The sequence below is a fragment of the Giraffa tippelskirchi genome, chromosome 1, assembly GCF_054371585.1.
Source record: "Giraffa tippelskirchi isolate mGirTip1 chromosome 1, T2T-mGirTip1v1.2.pri, whole genome shotgun sequence".
Taxonomy (NCBI): Eukaryota; Metazoa; Chordata; class Mammalia; order Artiodactyla; family Giraffidae; genus Giraffa; species Giraffa tippelskirchi.
In genome coordinates, this window is record NC_137275.1 from 87,296,837 (window position 1) to 87,317,276 (window position 20,440).

General features: G+C 38.0%; 1 pseudogene; it reads left to right on the forward strand.

The window, feature by feature from the left end:
- The first annotated feature begins 347 nt into the window (after window positions 1-347).
- On the forward strand, window positions 348-19,490 carry LOC145515535 (ubiquitin-like-conjugating enzyme ATG10 pseudogene; annotated as a pseudogene).
- The last annotated feature ends 950 nt before the right edge of the window (window positions 19,491-20,440 follow it).

Below are 20,440 nucleotides of genomic sequence, written 5' to 3' on the forward strand. Positions count from 1 at the left end.
GTCCAGTAGCTAAGAATCCATGTTTCCAGTGTAAGGGCCCTGGGTTCATTCCCTGGTCAAGGAACTAGATCCCATATTCCACAATTGAAGGACCCAGCATGCTGCCACTAAGACCCGGCACACCAAGTAAATAAACAAATATTTTTAAAAAGAACCAAGAAAGTCTGCAATTATATCAAGAATACCATGTAGACCTCAGTGGCTGTTATATGAACAAATTATTACTTAACAGGTGTGATATTTCCATTACAACAATTATAAATGATAGGCCAAAGAACAGAAATATAGACTATAAGCATTTATAAGATTTGTCATCAACTGGGCTGGGTGGCAGGTTCTCATTTAGTATGGAAGAAGATGAGTTCTTTGGAGAAAAAAAGCATTCCAGCATTATTGTGCAGAATTCATTAAACCTTCAGAAAAGATAGGCGATGGTTGGAAATGGAGAGCTTCAAAGGACTGTTCTGATGGCTACATGTGCAAAACACATTTTCAAGTTAAAAATGGAACCACAATGACATATCAAGGAATATCTGCCCATGTACAGACATTTCTTCCTGTGGAGGAGGCTTTAGATTCCCCCCTGGATGATTTTGATGTAACTGAGACCACCACAGCAGCCTAAGTGATTAAATATGAATATCATGTCATATATTCCTGCAGCTACCAAGTGCTTATGCTTTGCTTTAGGGCAAGCTTTTTAGATGGAAGACCTTTAGCTCTGAAGGACATCTGGGAAGGAGTTCGTGAGTGCTATAAGATGCAGCTGCTGCAGGGACCATGGGACACTATTACCCAATAGGAGCATCTGATGCTTGGACCAAATGCTATCTACAGATTCAATGTGATCCCTATCAAATTACCAATGACATTTTTCACAGAACTAAAACAAAAAATTTCACAGTTCATATGGAAACACAAAGACCCCACAGCCAAAGCAGTCTTGAAAAAGAAGAATGGAGCTGGAGGAATCAAACTTCTTGACTTCAGATTATACTACAAAGCTATAGTCATCAAGACAGTATGTTACTGGCACAGAAACAGAAATATAGACCAATGGAACAAGATAGAAAGCCCAGAAATAAACCCCTGCACCTATGGGTACCTTATTTTTGACACAGGAGGCAAGAATATACAATGGGGCAAAGACAGCCTCTTCAATAAATGGTGCTGGGAAAACTGGACAGCTACATGTAAAAGAATGAAATTAGAACACTTCCTAACACCATACACAAAGATAAACTCAAAATGGATTAAAGACCTAAATATAAGACCAAAAACTATAAAACTCTTAGAGGAAAACATAGGCAGAACACTCAATGACCTAAATCAAAGCAAAATCCTCTATGACCCACCTCCTAGAGTAATGGAAATAAAAACAAAAGTAAACAAGTGGGACCTGATTAAACTTAAAAGCTTTTGCACAGCAAAGGGAACTATAGGCAAAGTGAAAAGGCAACCCTCAGAATGGAGAAAATAATAGCAAATGAAACAACTAACAAAGGATTAATTTCCAAAATACACAAGCTGCTCATACAACTCAATACCAGTAAAACAACCTAATCAAACAGTGGTAAAAAGACTAAACAGACATTTCTCCAAAGAAGACATACAGATGGCTAACAAACATATGAAAAGATGCCCAACATCACTCATTATTAGAGAAATGCAAATTAAAACTACAACAAGATATCACCTCATGCCAGTCAGAATGGCCATCATCAAAAAGTCTACAAACAATAAATGCTGGAGAGGGTGTGGAGAAAAGGAAACACTCTTGCACTGTCGGTGGGAATGTAAATTGATACAGCCACTATGGAAGATGGTATGGCGATTCCTTAAAAAACTAGGAAAAAAACCACCATATGACCCAGCAATCCTACTCCTAGGATATACCCTGAGGAAACCAAAATTGAAAAAGCCCATGTATCTCATTGTTCATTGCAGCACTATTTACAATAACTGGAACATGGAAGCAACCTATATGTCCATCAACAGATAAATGGATAAAGAAGTTGTGGTACATACACACAATGGAATATTACTCAGCCATAAAAAGGAATGCCTTTGAGTCAGTTCTAATGAGATGGATGAACCTGGAACCTATTATACAGAGTGAAGTAAGTCAGAAAGAGAAAGATAAACATCATATTCTAACGCATATATACAGAATATAGAAAAATGGTTCTGAAGACTTTACTTACAGGGCAGCAGTGGAGAAGCAGACATAGAGAATAGACTTGTGGACATGGTGGGGGAGAGGGTGAGAAGTATGGGAAGAGTAACATGGAAACTTACATTACCATATGTAAAATAGATAGCAAATGGGAATTTGCTGCATGGCTAAGAAACTCAAACAGGGGCTCTGTATCAACCCAGAGGGGTGGGGTGGGGAGGGAGAAGTGGAGGAAGTTCAAAAGGGAGGGGATATATGCGTATCTGTGGCTGATTAAGATTGAGGTTTGACAGAAAAGAACACAATTCTGTAAAGCGATTATCCTTCAATAAAAAAATTAATTAATTAAAAATAAAAAAAGATTTGTCATCATGATTGGAGGCACTCAGCACACAAGGGAGCCAAACCATCCTGGCTCACTAGACCTGCAAGACCAAGTGTGTCTTATGCCCTGTGGAATCCCCATTCACTACTCTGTGCACAGCACAGTGTTTATGCTCAATGAACATTAATGGAATTGATCAAATGGGTTGTGCTGAGTTGGCTCTAAATCTGACTTTACAGCTTGCTAAAAGTTCTTGTCCAAGTTATTCAACTCCTCTGACCTTCAGTTTCTTTATGGGCAAAGTTAAAATAAGACCATCTATTCTCTATCATCTTAGTGAAAATTAAGGTGGCACATAAAGCAGTCAGTGCAATGCCTGGTATCATAGGTATTCAATAATTGATGCTACTTTCATTTTGATTTTTCCAGTTGTCAAGAATTGATCAGGGAACATTTTGGAGCTTGTTTTCAAGTCATCACAATAGGCAAATGAAATGTATTGACAGTTATAGACATGCAATTATAACCACCTCAATAAGCTGAAATGGATAATCCTGGAATAAAATAAGAAGTGCAATAGTCAGCCTCCGTTGAATTTGATGGCTGGAGGAGTTTTCTGAGGCTTGAATAGAAATGGACTCTAACCACAACCCTAAGTCCTCCTTAACACATTTTCAGCAGTCATCTCGCAGGTTTGATAAAGCTGCCTAATACCATTGATAAAGTCTGCTTTTTGTGGCAATACCTGTTAGGAAAAAGAAAAACGACAATAAAAAATACCTCATGCATAATATCGGAGAAGGCAATGGCACCCCACTCCAGTACTCTTGCCTAGAAAATCCCATGGATGGAGGAGCCTGGTAGGCTACAGTCCATGGGGTCGCTACCAGTCGGACACAACTGAGCAACTTCACTTTCACTTTTCCCTTTCATGCACTGGAGAAGGAAATGGCAACCCACTCCAGTATTCTTGCCTGGAGAATCCTAGGGACGGCAGAGCCTGGTGAGCTGCCGTCCATGGGGTCGCACAGAGTCAGACACGACTGAAGCGACTTAGCAGCATGCATAATATTAATAGAATGAGATTATGAATCTTTTATGAACACAGGCCACTGTTCCACTCCTAGCTCCATTATGGGGTACTATTAGACAACTTAGGGCTTCCCAGGTGGAGCAAGCAGTAAAGAACCCACTTGCCAACACAGGAATGTAAGAGACACAGGTTCTGTCACTGGGTTGGGAAGATCCCTTGGAGGAGGGCATGGCAACCCACTCCAGTATTCTTGCCTGGAGAATCCCATTGACAGTGGAGCCTGGCAGGTTATGGTCCATAGGGTAGCAAAAAGTCAGACACGACCAAAGTGACTTAGCATGCACACACACATTAGGCAAGTTAATCTTTCTAAACCTCGTTTCCTACCTTTAAATTGAGAGTAATTGTTACCCCAGATTGTTAAGAGCAGTAGATGAAATAATGTATGTAATACATGTACATAATAAAGTGTCTCTGTGCCTGTCAGATAGTAAGTGCTCAATATTCTCCGACATCATCATCAAGATTGAGGAAATATGAGTAGCTTTTTGTTGGCAAGACACTTTGATATTACTTGTTTTTAGCTGAATCGAGACTGCTTAAAAATACTCACATTCATTGATCTTATAGAAAAAGGAGACAAGAAGAAAGTGCGAATGTCTAGAACTAGGTTTATGCTACTTAGTTTTATTTGGAAACTTAACCTTTATAATCCAAAAATGGAAGAGAGTTTACCAGACGTTAGCCTGTCTTAGAAGTCTTCTCCAGGATTGTCCAGAAATGTCCAAGGAGCAAGAACAAAGCTCACTCTTAAACATACTAGTTACATGTACATGAGAGCTAATCCCAGCACGTTATGCATTTTTTTCACACACAAAGAGTTCTTCCATTATAAAATACTCACAAAATTGAAATATTACCACCTCAAAACTGAAATGGTGAAACAAATGGAAAAGCAAACCACCAGCAACAATAAACTAACCCCTTCTTACCCCACCATCTATTTCCACAGAATGAATCTCTGGCCCCCACAGTTCTTCTCTGCCAATTCTCCAGGACCCACCCCACCACCCCCAAACCCTGCTTCTCCCAAGTCTGTTCAATCAGCCTTTCATCCTCCCTCCATTCCTACCCACTCCTTTTCACTGTCAGCCTGCCTACCCATATGAGTGAGGAATTACATGGTAACTATCTTTTGAGATTTAGCTTGATATTCAAGAAAGAAAAAAGAAGAAAAAACCAAAAAACAGAAGCACAGAGAAAAGATAGTGGTGGAAATGGCAGCCAAGTTGCTGACAGTATCACTGAGATTCAGGACCTGATTGGACAAGAATGAAGGAATCTGAAGGTCCTTAGAGGAATGAACTTTCAGTTCTAGAAAGAATTTTGGTTTAATCAACTCTGGAGAAGGAAGGCCATATAGTATGTATGGGGCAAAAGTTCGTAGTCATATGTTATCATCTGAAAAAGGATATCACAGGGGAAATTCTTGGCAGTCCACTTTATGTTTGGCTGGAAAAGTTCAAAGCCATTTGTTGCTTTCATAGCTGTATTTTTCCAAAGTCATTTCCTATTGATTCAACACACCAGGAAACCATGGCCATGTTCGCCTTGCCAAATATGAGTTTCTACTTTGCTGACTGGACAGCATCCAAGAGCCACATTATATTGGAGACAATAAGCACCTTACCTTTGAAAGGAACCATTTGTGTAGGCCAGTAGGGAATGTCTCACAAATTTCTTATCAATTCTGGGGTTGAATTATCACCTTCCATCTTACTCTGCAATTTAGGCCGTTGGTTGCCCTGACTTGGAGACAAGTTCTCTGCTCTGGGATGAGATGACCCAGTCCTGGTTACCTTGGGGGCCTTCCCAACAGATTCCCCTAAGAGATCCAAGATATTGGAAAACAAGTGTGTCAAAAACTATATACTTTAGAAACAGACCCTGGATGAGACAATAACCCAGAAGCTACTGATGCAATATTCAGACATACCTTTTGTAGTTTAGGATGCTTGATAGCACAATATGGCAGGAGATTAATATAATAGAGGAACTGAATATGACCTTTAAATGATTTCTGAGTTTCGGGATATTTATTTGTTACATGAGGATAATAATGCTTGTCCTTTTTACAGTGTTGTTGTGAAGAAAAAAGAAAAACGTGTACAAAATCACTATGCAAAATAGACAAATGGAGATTATTTTGTTAGCCTGGAAAAAAATTGCACAGTTTGATTTTGCCAACAGGAAATTTGTCCTTTAGAGGCTGAGTATTAGAGAATAAACAGCTTGTTCAAATGCATTTCCCCAGCTTGCTGCTTTTACAGTAGGAAAAGGAATGACATGACTGTTTTTATTTTACTTTTATAAAACCAGGTAGATGGAGCTGAATGGACACTTTAATCTCCCATTGGGAAGTACAGCAGAGCCCAATCAATCATTTGGAGGCTGTTAAATGACAAGGCCAGACTAATGACTCAACTTATTTGACAACTGGCAAATGACAGACTGGCCAAAACCAAGACTTTGAAACATCGGAGAGGATCCAAAATAAATCTTTGCGATAGCTCCAAATCCAATCCCATCCATTACCAACCACACCTGCCTGCAGCTAGGGTTATCTGCCTTATGCCAATGTTTTTGCCAGGAGTACTATGCTAGGAAAAGAAGAACAAATTACAGAGAAAATATTACTGGAATGATACAGAATGGTTGATGTTTTCCAAGGCAAGTTGAGCAGCAATTACAGAATCCAGCTCTAAAATAACCTTCACAATGCCACTTCACTCGTGTCTCTAGAAAAGCATTTGCATTTTCATGTAGAGTTGAGAATGAAGTACATAATTTCCATCCATGAAGTTTACTAAGAAGAACTATGTACTGAACGTCACTTAGTGCCAGGTTTACAAGGATGATTTTGCATCTTAGTGATGGAGATAGACTCTTCTTTTTTGACCACAAGATAGCAGCATTATGGGCAAGGTTCAATAGGAACCAAAACTGTAGAATTTTATTTCTCCCAGTATGTCAAAGAAAGGACAGGAGAGGCTTCGTAAAGAAAGTGCCATGAGCTGAGTCTTGAAAGATGAGCAGAAGTTAGCTAACAAACTAAGGCAAAATGAATTGTAGAGACGGATATGGACTGTGCAAAGGCAGGAGAGAGAAGCTACCCCTGAGAACTGAAGGTGGTGAGTGTAGTATGCAAAGGCTAGTGTAGCCCTATATTTTCAGTCGTGCCTCCCAAGTTTCTTAGGAAGAAAAATTATTTTCTGGAATGCTGGGAGTGGTTGTGGTGGGAGTTGGGGTGAGGCAGTGAATGATTGATAGGAGTAGGACAGATCTGAAGAATAATCAAACTAGGTTTTTCTGAAAGTGAAGTTTCTAAATACTAGTGTGTCTGTGGTGGCTGTTAGCAAGTGCAGGACTATTAGAAATGCCTCTGAGTTGGGGAGGACAAGACAGGTCTTGTCCAGGGAATAAGATGCTTAATCCTTTGAAACTTGCATAAAATATTTCTCTTCTATGACATTCCTTGTATCTCGGCTTTTACCTGTGTCTGCTCCTGCATTTGGATTGGGCCTCCCATTATATTTGTGTTCATCCTCTGGTTACCACCACCTAAATCATTGTCGAAAATGAAAGCAAGTGATCCATCCAAGCATCAAGGCCATCCAAGTTGAGGGACTTCTAGGACTATGAATGATCTCTGTTTGTTTGATGGTAAGAAAAATCTGTCCTTTTTATTAAAGTTGTCTATGGACCATTGACACAGCAGTGATATTAGACTTAGAAATATATCCTAGAAAAGTGGTAAGAATAAAATTTTTAAAATGTAAATACAGTTTAGTTATTGTATATGACTTTTGTTCCACCAAGATTGGGTAAAAATAGTGAAATGCATTATAAATCAGAAATGAATTACTTCACAGAGGCCTCTAGAGCTATCTGATCTAGATTTCAAAAACATAAAATTATTAACGCAGTAGCAAAATAATTTGTTCCTAAATGATTTGTACAAGGTTCTATGGGCTCCACCATATGTGATATTTATTAAGACCACACTGAATAAAAAGATACAGATGAACCTAATATAACTAGTTAAAAACTAGCATCAGCATAAATGAGGGATTTTTTATTTTATTTCTCAGAAAAATAGGATAGTTTTAGTTTTTTACATCAAAGGAACATAAAGGTATAATGAGTTATATTGCCTAAATCATTCTTTTGTACATGTTCAAAGCCTTTAAAATTTTCCCAAGGAAAATAAATTCGAAGTTCAAAAAGACAATCTTTGGCATTTGAAAGAAAATAAGGCTGCTTCCAAGTTCAGAAAGAACTGAGCTAATTATTGTTCCTAAAGGTGACATCATCCAATCTCGATAAGCAAATCTGACCACACTGTTTTATATCCAACCAAACCTGACTGACAATTTGGAATGCCAAAATGATCATTGTAGATTAATGGAGAATTATATTGAAAAGAATTATAAAGCTGTATGTGGGCCCAGCAATGATTGCCATGGGCTGGGCAAAGGGCCACAGGCACACGTTTGTCATCCCTAAGCTGGCCCTAAGCTAGGCCATCCTGAGTTGACATTTCCCCTTGCCCACCTGTCTTTCAGTTAATTCATTCTTTGGTTTTCTTTCTGAATTTGTCTGCTCATCAAATGCTAAGTCAGCACTGTTCAGTTTTGGATAACTCCCCAAATGAAGCAAAATCTCTGGAGGACACAGAAGCTTAGGACATTTTAGAGCTTGATACAGTGTAGGCCATTTTGTTTTTTTGTTTTTTTTATAAATTTATTTATTTTAGTTGGGGGCTAATTACTTTACAATATTGTAATAGTTTTTGCCATACATTGACATTTTGTTGTTGTTGTTTAGTCACTATGTTGTGTCCAAGTCTTTTGCAACTGCATAGACTGTAACCTGCTAGGCTCCTCTGTTCATGGGATTTCCCAGGCAAGAATATCGAAGTGGGTTGCCATTTCCTACTCCAGGGGATTTTTTTGACCCAAGGAGTGGCTATTAAAAGAAAATTTTGCCTTCTACCGAAGGTCAACCTTCCAACTCTGGAATATCATAGTAAGTATGGTACTCTGCTGTAACCTATTACAAGTAGGATACAGACTACAATGCACATGACAATAGCTTATGATATGGAAATGATGTTAACAAGAACCTGCACTAAACAAACAAATAATTTGGAAGTAATTTGATAAAGATAAAAGAAACTGATGGTTGCTAAATACCCTCAGCATTTTCAAGTGCTCTGTCTCATTTAGCCCTTGCATCAGACCTCTGAGTAATAATAACAATCATTGCTGAGAACTTACTATATACCATGTAGCTGTTTTAAGCCCTTTATTGTCATTAAGTCATTTAATTGTCACTTGGTTTTCACAACTCTATGCAATAGTTCTATTACTATCCCATTTTATAGCTGACAAAACGGAGTCACAAAAAGTCTAAATAATCTGCCCAAGATTTTTCCACTAAGTGACAAAGCTGGGATATGAATGTAGGCAATCCTTCGAACTGTGGTGCTGGAGAAGACTCCTGAGAGTCCCTTGGACAGCAAGGAGATCAAATCAGTCAGTCTTGAGGGAAATCAACCCCAAATACGCATTGAAAGGACCGATGTTGAAGCTAAAACTCCAGTATTTTGGTCATCTGATGCAAATACCAACTCACTGGAAAAGGCCCTGATGCTGGGAAAGATTGAGGGCAGAAGAAGAGTGTGTCAGGGGATGAGATGGCTGGATGGCATCACCGATGCAATGGACATGAACTTGGGCAAACTTTGGGAGATGGTGACTGACAGGGAGGCCTAGCGTGATGCAGTCCATAGGGTTGCAAAGAGTCAGACACGACTGGGCAACTCAACAGCAGCAACAATCCGAGGTCAGAGCCCACACTCTTAAGTACCTACGGAGTTTTTTTTTCCAGTGAAGATACTGAGGCTTAGAACAGTGAAGGAACTTGGAGAGCTAGTGAGAAGGCTGAGAATTAAAACTCAGATCTGCCTAATTCAGCCTCCACATTCAACGGACCACTCCATGCTGCTAAGCACAGAAATACAATTTTTTTGAGTATTTAAATTATATGATGCTTAAAGAAGGTGCAAACATCAATCTCTTCTGCTAAAATTTTTTCTTATTAAGCTTAATTCAACAACTAATCAGATATAAAACAAGTGAGGAAACTCCCTTCTAGTTCACTAGACAACAGGCTTTTATCAGCTGGAAGCCAAGCCCTGAGTGGATTTCTCTATTACCTGAGTCAATTAAGTGTGCTTCAGACAATAAAATGTATAAGAAGGGAAAAAAAACAGTTTCAAAAAAAAATAAATGCAATTGTTTTCCTAAAAAGAAGGGGATGCCCAGCAAAGGATGAAGGAACAGTGAAAGAGGCACAATGAGGCCCTTGATAGCTCTACTATTTCACCTCCCATATAGGGTAGGGAAATGATTAAGAACATTTTCAACTCAGTCTTTCAAACACAAATACGTACCAACTAGAATCTGAAAATACATGGAGGCAACAGAACAAACTAGAAATAAGCAAGCAAAATGGGCAGAACTGGACAAAGAAGGATTATTTAGGTAAACTGAATATGTTCCAATTCACATAATAGCATCCTGATGTATAATTTTCTTATTCAGAAGTGTTTTTACAGTAGCTAAAATATAAACAAAAGCATATTATTCTCTTACTGAGTGAGGCCAAGTCTCTATCAAGTTAAATCCTTTCTCATTGTGTCTAAGTTCTCAAGAATCCCAACGCAATGACATTTCCACATCCCTAAGCTATCATTTCTTTACTGTGTAATCAATCTGTAGTTCTTCCAAATTTTTATCTTCATAAACAATCAATAAACTAACAACAACATAACTACCAGTAGTCAACTCTGAATTGCTGGCTATTGCAATGCTAGATTTTATTAATCATATGTTGTGAGTGTAGAAATCAAGATTGAGTATTTCAGTAGTCCCGCTTTTTAAGTGGAGCCTGTCATGTTTCAAGACTCAAGAACTATTCATAAAAGCAGAAATGCCAACACTATCCAGGAAAGAAATGTGTGTAATGTCTCCCAGCATTTTCACTGTCTATCAGGATTCAGAAGTGACCATGACCAAACAATTATTTTGAAAATAAGAATACATCCCAATCAAAATCACTGAATGTAACTGATCATTCTCCCCATGCATTTTAAAATGAAGATGTCATGAGGTCTGAGACATTGACTCTTATCTAAATATGCTGTTGGGGAAAAATTCTCAGCTTTCCCTTCTGCCCTGGTCTCCTGTTGGCAGTCAACTTTCTCGGCTCACTTAGTTGTGGCTCCTGGATCATTTCAACATGCAGGCTTTATCATGGGCACACTGTGCTTCAACTAAAGCACACCCCAGCCCCCCAACTTTGAGTCTCTGTCCATATCTCTTAGCTCAGATTCCCGAGTGACAGAAAATAATGGATTCAATACCTCCATCTCCAACCGCATAGGGGCTGGGTCTGTGCCCTGCCTCTGGAGAAGCCAAGGATATAGCCTCTTTTTTCTAGGATAGTTTCATCCTTTCTTTCTTTAGCACTGACATCATTAAGAACGGAAAAATAAGACTTTCTATTCCTGCCTTAGCTTCCATGAAACTCACGGAGAAGTTAAAGACCTAGATTATGATCATAGGTGTCAGGGGACGTTCAACTTTAAGGGATCCAATATGTTATTCTCTTCTCTTGTGTGCCGTTTCTCAAGGATTCTCTATTCCTTATCAGTTCCTGGAAAACAGCAACGAGCAGAGCTGCACGCAGTTCTCAGGACTGAGACCATGAGAAAGGGCACCTGCTTGGATTCCTCTCAGTGACTCCCTTCAGTGACTGCCTGCAGTGACCTTTTACTTAAAGGTCATCTATTCAGCTATACCCCTCTTACTCAGGATATAGAATGCTCTCTGGCCCTTTAAAGATTGTTATTTGCTTGGCTTTGTTTTTGCTCAATTTTTTTTACCGCCTAAAGCTGCCTTATGTGAAGGTATATAAACATACGTTTCTGCAAATAAAGCACCCTTGTTTCACTCGAGACTTGGGTCCCCTGCGTCCCTCTTCCCATCGACTCCAGTCCCCAGGTCCCGGTCTACAAAGACCGTGACACATAGGGAAACCATAGAAAATTCCTACATTAGAAGTTTTTTTCTCATACCAAGATGTCCCATATTAAAGGTAAGCCAACGCAGACTGTGATAATATGGTTAAAACGTGACTGCATGCTTCTTAGACTTAATAGTAAGTATATGTTTTCTAGATATTCAGACACGTGAGTTATTAAAAATGTGTTACTCATTTATTCATTCAGTGTTTTCATTCATTGATATTTATTAATCCTTTCTAAGGTGTAGGGTTACACAATGGACAAAGCATATTCCTTGGCCTCATGAAATACGTTCTAATGGGGACAGACAGAGTGTAGCAAGATAAATAAGCAAATGATATAGTATGCTAGACTAATTTCCAAGAAAAGAAATAAAAGAGGGAAAGGGATATGAATATTGGGAGAAGGGGAGTGATTTTAAATAGGAGTATGCTTTCTTTTAAGCATTCATTAATTATATTAATGAATATAATTAATTATAGAAATTTAATTATAGAAATTTACAGCATAATATTTATAAAAATAAATCCTCTAACAAACTGGCCATTTATTCTCTCTTTCTTCATGGCATATGCTGTGGGAAATTTTGAAATACCACAGAGATCAAAGGTGGAAAATAGTTCTAAGGTAATAAATTTAAAGTTTGTAAGCAGAAAATTGCATGTCCCATATTGCTAAAGAATTATGAAACCAAAAACTTTTTTTTACCCAGTTAATCCCTGGATTCTACTAGAAGATAGTCTGCTGAAGCAACATAAAATGTCAGTTTGCAAGGGATGAACAACTAAGCCTAACCTTTTAAAGAGCTTTCAAGCTTTTGGCTAAGTTTATCTGCTCAAAGAATTTCACCATTAAGTTCTAAACTCTCCTCTCCTTTGATAGCTAAAACTGCAATCTGAGTCTCTCTCTATACAGACTGCAAAAAACTGAAGAAATTCTCTCTAAATGTAGCCAGATTAAATACAAGTCTTAAATACAAGACTTGTAGCAAATTGATGGCTAGAACTTTCCCTTTTGTCCTTGAATTGCAGCTAAGTCCTAGAACTGAAAATAAAGTGCTACATACCACATTTTCTAAAGAGAACTACCAAAAACGGGGGCCATGGAGCCACCCTCAGGATTTTCCAAGTAATCACAGAAGTGCTGAGAATAGTCACCGAAGGCTTCAACCATCTTCTCCCAAGTCTGTACAATCAAAGAGCTGGGAAAGGAAATTAAATTAGGTATAATGTAATTCTCCATTCATTACTTGATAATTCTAAACTCTGAGATGGGCTTCCTAGGTGGCTCATTGATAAAGAATCTGCCTGCAATGCAGGAGACGCAAGTTCCATCCTTGGGTGGGGAAGATCCCCTGGAGAAGAAAAGGCAACCCACTCCAGTAGTTTTGCCTGGGAGACCCCATGGATAGAGAAGCCTGGCAGGCTACCGTCCATGCAGTCGCAAAAGAGTCGGACATAACTCAGAGACCAAACAACAAACTCTGAGATGAGAAGATTTGATTGATTTGCCCAAGATCACATAGCTGGACAGTGATAAAATTGGGACTAGATTGCAACTGGTCACCTCCCCATCTCACTACTGCCTCCAAATCAGACAAGTCCTTTATGATACACTTAACCAAATTAAGGCTTCCCATGTGGCTCTTTGGTAAAGAATCTGCCTGCTAATGCAGGAGACCTGGGTTCAATCCCTGGGTCAGGAAAATCCCCTGGAGAAGGGAATGGCTACCTACTCCAGTATTCTTGCCTGGATAATCCCTTGGACAGAGGAGCCTGGCGGGCTATAGTCCATGGGGTCAAAAAGAGTCAAACATCACTGAGCAACTAACACTTTAAACCAAAGTAAACCGGCTAAATCAAACAGTTTATGCTAAAGTTGATAGATAAATTCTCATCCTTGAAACTCATTTACATTAGAAATCATTACAGCTTTCCTCAAAAGATATTAATCACAGATGTTCATATAGATTAAATGGCATAAAAAATTGCCATTTTTTCCAATTTTTTCCAAAATAAATTATGTGTCTTGTAGACAACTCATTTGAAAAGACCCTGATGCTGGGAAAGATTGAAGGCAGGAGGAGAAGGGGACGACAGAGGATGAGATGGTTGGATGGCATCACCAACTCAATGGGCATGAATTTGAGTAAACTCCAGGAGTTGGTGATGGACAGGCAGGCCTGTCATGCTGCAGTCCATGCGGTCACAAAGAGTCGGACACAGCTGAGCAACTGAACTGAAACAACTATATTTAATGCCTCTCTTTAGTTTTCACTCACTCCATAATCTAATATTCCAGGATGGAAAACCCTCCCTAAAAGACTTAAATTGTTACCATTGTTTTTCTTGACTGCAACAAAAACAAGTAATTGAGGCAACTGTGCCCTTTCTTAAGTGTGCAAAGAGGGGTCAGGAAGTGAAGAGTTTTGAAAACTACTTGTCATGCTCCCATTACTACACTGATTACTGGAATAAAAAAAGGCCAGCATGGAGCCACCCTCTGAGTTCTCATACACAAAATCACCAGGTTGCTTTCACCTTGTTTTTTAAGGTTTTGAAACCAGATTTTGTCAAGCTCTGTGTAGTCTCAAATCCTTTACAACAGGTACCAAAATAAATATATAAACTCCTGTAGATCCCCACAACTAAAGAAGAGAAAGGTTTGAATTAGGGCTTTGCCTTAAATCAAAGGCTGCCTTGCTGTAATTACTGCCACAACTGAGATAAGAAAGTGCATCAACAGTTCTGTTAACATAAGCTTTGTGCTTCCTCCAATTGCTAACACACCTGTCTAATTTCTCCTGAATTAAGGCTGTTTCAGATTTCTCTGTGACAGACTTGGAGTTACTATAGTTGCCATATACATAATAGTGCAGACTTCATTGACAGAAAGCCCCAATCAAATAAGAGCAGTTGAGGAAATTTTAGGCAGGAATATATAATTATAATTAATAATTTAGATATACACATAAGAATCCTTCAGAAGCAGCTTTGGCCAGAGACAATGGCTTTGTAAAAGAAAACACAGCTTAAGAAGCTAAGTTGCTCTAACATCAACTTAACAAGACTTACTTTTCTAATAAAGGGCCTCATAGTTTAATAAGCTCAAAAATTACTTTTACACCCTAAAGGTAAAAGTTAAGATCAGAAGAGTTTAAAAGTTAATAATGGTGAAGGCCTTAATAACAGTTTACTCAGAAATGTTTTTGAGACTAAATTCAATACTGAAAATAACAGCCAGTTAAGTGAGAAAAAATGTCATCAAACAGAATATGGGTTCACTTGGGAAAGCATAGACAAGCAGTCTGGAAGAAGTATTTCAACTTTCTGTAATCCATCCCAGGAAGGGCTTGTACAAAATGTAGAGGAAAGAGCAGATCATAGCAAATAGAAGGTTGAAGCAAAATTCTAGAGCTTCAATACCTGTAATCTGATGTAAAGGTAAGAGTATAAAGATCATTATCATAGAATTCACGAATCAATTTAGAATTCAGTAAGCAGACAGCATTCCTGGAGGAGGGCACAGCAACCCACTCCAGTATTCTTGCCTCCAGAATCCCATGGACAGAGGAGCCTGGTGGGTTGCAAAGAGTCAGACACAGCTTATGCAACTTGGCAGAAAACATTAAGAGCCTGTGATACAACACCATGGGATCCATTATGGAAAGACTATAGAATAATTTTTAAAAAGTTACTTGCCTAAGAGAAATTTCAGTTTATGAGTTGGAAAATAAGGGAAGAATAAATGTAAAAATGAATGTAGGCATACAAGTGCTGGAAACTTGGAAACATATGTTCAATTACAGTCTAGGGTGATGACTACAAGAGAAATCACACAGGAGAAATTCTTTCTTTCTTATTCTTTGCTCTATATAGCAAGATTTGCATAATTGAAGAGAAAGTGAGTGTCAGAGTGATGTGCTTGTGTAACATATTCTCCTTACGTATGGCAAACTAAACTTATTAGCTTGTCTTCAAAAACTGGAGATCTCAAAGGACATATGGTTAAAGGGCACTCTCTTATTCCTAAATCTCTTTAAAAATATCAACAAAAACCTAGGAACCTATGGATTGGAAGAATCAATACAGTGAAAATGAGTATACTACTCAAAGCAATCTATAGATTCAATGCAATCCCTATCAAGCTACCAACGGTATTTTTCACAGAACTAGAACAAACAATTTTACAATTTGTATGGAAATATAAGAAACCTCGAATAGCCAAAGCAATCTTGAGAAAGAAGAATGGAACTGGAGGAATCAACCTGCCTGACTTCAGGTTCTACTACAAAGCCACAGTCATCAAGACAGTATGGTACTGGCACAAGGACAGAAATATAGATCAACGGAACAAAATAGAAAGCCCAGAGATAAATCCACGCACCTATGGACACCTTATCTTCAACAAAGGTGACAAGAATATACAATGGAGAAAAGACAATCTCTTTAACAAGTGGTGCTGGGAAAACTGGTCAACCACTTGTAAAAGAATAAAACTAGAACACTTTCTAACACCATACACAAAAATAAACTCAAAATGGATTAAAGATCTAAATGTAAGACCAGAAACTATAAAACTCCTAGAGGAAAACATAGGCAAAACACTCTCTGACACAAATCACAGCAGGATCCTCTATGACCCACCTCCCAGAATATTGGAAATAAAAGCAAAAATAAACAAATGGGACCTAATTAAAATTAAAAGCTTTTGCACAACAAATGAAACTATATCAAGGTGAAAAGACAGCCTTCAGAATGGGAGAAAATAATAGCAAACGAAGCAACAGATAAAGAATTAATCTCAAAAATATACAAGCAACTCCTGCAGCTGAATTCCAGAAAAATAAACGACCCAATCAAAAAATGGGCCAAAGAACTCAACAGACATTTCTCCAAAGAAGACATACAGATGGCTAACAAACACATGAAAAGATGCTCAACATCACTCATTATTAGAGAAATGCAAATCGAAACCACAATGAGGTACCATTTCACGCCACTCAGAATGGCTGCTATCCAAAAGTCTACAAGCAATAAATGCTGGAGAGGGTGTGGAGAAAAGGGAACCCTCTTACACTGTTGGTGGGAATGCAAACTAGTACAGCCACTATGGAGAACAGTGTGGAGATTCCTCAAAAAACTGGAAATAGAACTGCCATATGATCCAGCAATCCCACTGCTGGGCATACACACTGAGGAAACCAGACTTGAAAGAGACACGTGTACCCCAATGTTCATCGCAGCACTGTTTATAATAGCCAGGACATGGAAGCAGCCTAGATGTCCATCAGCAGATGAATGGATAAGGAAGCTGTGGTACATATACACAATGGAATATTACTCAGCCATTAAAAAGAATACATTTGAATCAGTTCTATTGAGATGGATGAAACTGGAGCCCATTATACAGAGTGAAGTAAGTCTGAAAGAAAAACACCAATACAGTATACTAACGCATATATATGGAATTTGAAAGATGGTAACGATAACCCTATATGCGAGACAGAAAAAGAGACACAGATGCATAGAACAGTCTTATGGACTCTGTGGGAGAAGGTGAGGGTGGGACGATCTGAGAGAATAGCATTGAAACATGTATATTATCATATGTGAATCAGAAAACCAGTCTAGGTTCGATGCATGAGACAAGTGCTCAGGGCTGGTGCAATGGGATGACCCAAAGGGATGGGATGGGGAGGGAGGTGGGAGGGGGGTTCAGGATGGGGAACACATGTAAACCCATGGCTGATTCATGTCAATGTATGGCAAAAACCACTACAATATTGTAAACTAATTAGCCTCCAACTAAAATAAATAAATTAATTTTTTTAAAAAAGATTAAAAATATCAACAGAAACCTAAGAACCTACGGAAACATGTTCCAAGACTCTCAGCTTTTTGACCCAGAAATGGGACCTGAAAATGATGTCATTTTTTACTACATTTGGCCCACTGATAAGATTCTGATTTGGTAGAGTTTGTTTCCAATTTTTGGGAAGGTCTTATTTTTTTTAGTTTTTTTTAAAATGTTAAAGCTCTTAGGTGCAAATGCTCTCTCCAGCTTGCTATGGATGCTATCACTCCCAATTATTTACAACTGGTCTAATTCTCCCATTTATTTTTCACCTGCCAGTCCCATGTCCATATATGAAATTATGATTCCTATCTTATAGTTACCTCCTGTGCTCCAATTTTTAACTCTATATACACATAAAAAGAACCTATTACACAGATCATACAAAAATGTAATCAGCTAACTTTCCTAAATCTTTATGCACAGATCATAGAAAAATGTAATCAGCTAGTTAGCTGATTACATTTTTCTGTGGTCTTTGTGATAGGTTCTTTTTTAAAAAAGCCAATACAATCTCAAATTGCACTGAGAAATGTCCAATAGCCACATTTCTAAACTTGAACGGACAATGAATTTAATTTTGAATTGTAGATATTAGAAAAAGAACTTTGACAAATTAGAATACGACATGGAGTAGAAGGTCTGTAAATCACATTTTAAGGGAACATTTGACCGAATTATGGATAGGTAACCTTCAGAAAAAAATGTAGGAAAAACTGCAAAAAATTGCCGTGAGGAAGAACATATGGATTTGTTATGGATTTGTTTTACCTTACTATACAGAAAGCAGAACTAGAACCAAATTTGGTTATGAGCATAGTAGGTTAAAGAAGATTAAAACTGTATTTAATGTAATTATGATTTTTTGAGCACTATAGCCATTCAATAATAAAGCTGGTAATCCTAGAGATGATGCATTTTTCTCTATACAGATATTTTGATGAGTGGAGATAGTGGGTGAGAGGTTACACTAATTCAGTACTTTACAGTTCTGTCCATCAGAATCACCTGAGAATCCTTTTTTTAAAAAAATTTTGATACTACTGGCCCCATTCCAAACATACTAAGTTACAATAACTGGGACTAAAACCTGGAGGTCTCTATTTAAAATACCTCACCAAGATATATCTAACAGGGCAGCAAATTAGTGCTTGGGTCTCCAACTGCAGGATGATACATCTGTACTACATGATTTCTGTCATCTTGTTCAAATATAAAAATCTAGAATCATATAAAAGTCATTTGTTTCAGGATCTATAGTTCAAGAAAAAAACAGCTTCTTCTGTACATTTATTTGGATGACCTAGAAAGTCATGCCATCCCTCTGAAACCTCAACTTTAGAATTAAACTGTTGCTGTAAATATTTATAAAACATCATCTTTCAGCAAGTTTTTCCCCTACCAAGAGAGTAAATTCAATATCATTAGGAGCATACTTTGAAATAATGAATTGAACATGATCATACTTCTCCCTGCACATATAAATGCTGAAAAATTATTTGTGTCTCTGTTATACAATTCTAATCTTTTAATTATATTGCTTACATTTTATAGAGTGAGAACCTGCCTGAATCAAGAATGTAGGCATCCATATTAAAGGTAGTGGTCATGGGCCATTGGGATAGAGTTTCTTTCTCTGCATTTTTATGAGGCTTAAATACTTTTTTTGATGGAGATTAATGTTCCCTCTATAATTAAGTACAAACCAAGAATTCAATCACCTCCCCAATTATTAGTCTGTACTTAACTCATCACCAACTTTAGATGAACATGTTGATAAAGGGTCTTCTAAATTAAGATTTCACTTTCAAAGGGCTCTTTTTCTGCTTACTGTTTACTATTTGTGAATTATAATTGACAACTTGAAATTTTTTTCCTGTAGTTCACTTGTGCCAAACTGGCCGGTTATTACAGAGATGGAAGAGTCTTTGGTTGTGACAAAGAGTAAAAGAAGGAAAACAATTAAAAGTTCAATAAATCTTTGAACCATGTGATTGCTAACATACTTTTCAGCTCTAGAAGTCTAAGGCTCTCTGATGTCTAAATAAACATATTGATTCTAACAATATAGCCTTTGGTAACTGACATAAAGAGCAAATAGGAAAAATAGCTTATGTTTGAGAGATAATAACTGTGGCTACAAAAACAAATGTCTGGTCAGCTGAAAGATAAAAGAGAAAATGTGCAAATAAAAGGAGATAGGCTCTGGGAGTCCTTTTGTTAAAGACCCTGACTATTCAATCCTCATCTCTTCATTAAATGATTTATCTGACTGTTGCTCCAAACCATGGAAACTAGAAGTATTTGAAGTCTACATACATATTAATTCAACCAAGTGGGTCCCACAAACATAAATAAATTGCCATAGACTGGCAAATAAATTACCTGAAGAGCAGACATATGATAAAAAATAGATAGATATCTAGATAGATAGAGAGTCAGTTGATCTCTGAAACGGGCCCCCAAAATAGTGGTCAAGTGTAACAGAGGTGTGGGTGGTGTGTGTTTACAGCTTTCTACTCACAACACAATATTTGCATTTGTCTTACAAAAAGTGAAGAATGAGTAGGATCCCCTCCATTTCACTAGCCCTTGTGTGTTTCCGTGGCCTTCCAAATGAGCTAGATTTCTTGTTTGGGTCCCTTCCAGAAACCTCAGAAGACCTCCTCTCTAATAATAACTTGGTTCTTCTAGGTTCCTCTTGCTTCCGCCTCACCTGATCACATGGTTATATTCTTCATTTTTTTTTCTTTCCCCACCTATTTATTTGATCATCTCAGTTCAGTTCAGTTGCTTAGCCATGTCCAACTCTTTGCAACCCCTTGGACTGCAGCACACCAGGCTTCCCTGTCCATCACCAACTCCTGGAGCTTGCCCAAACTCATGTCCATCAAGTCG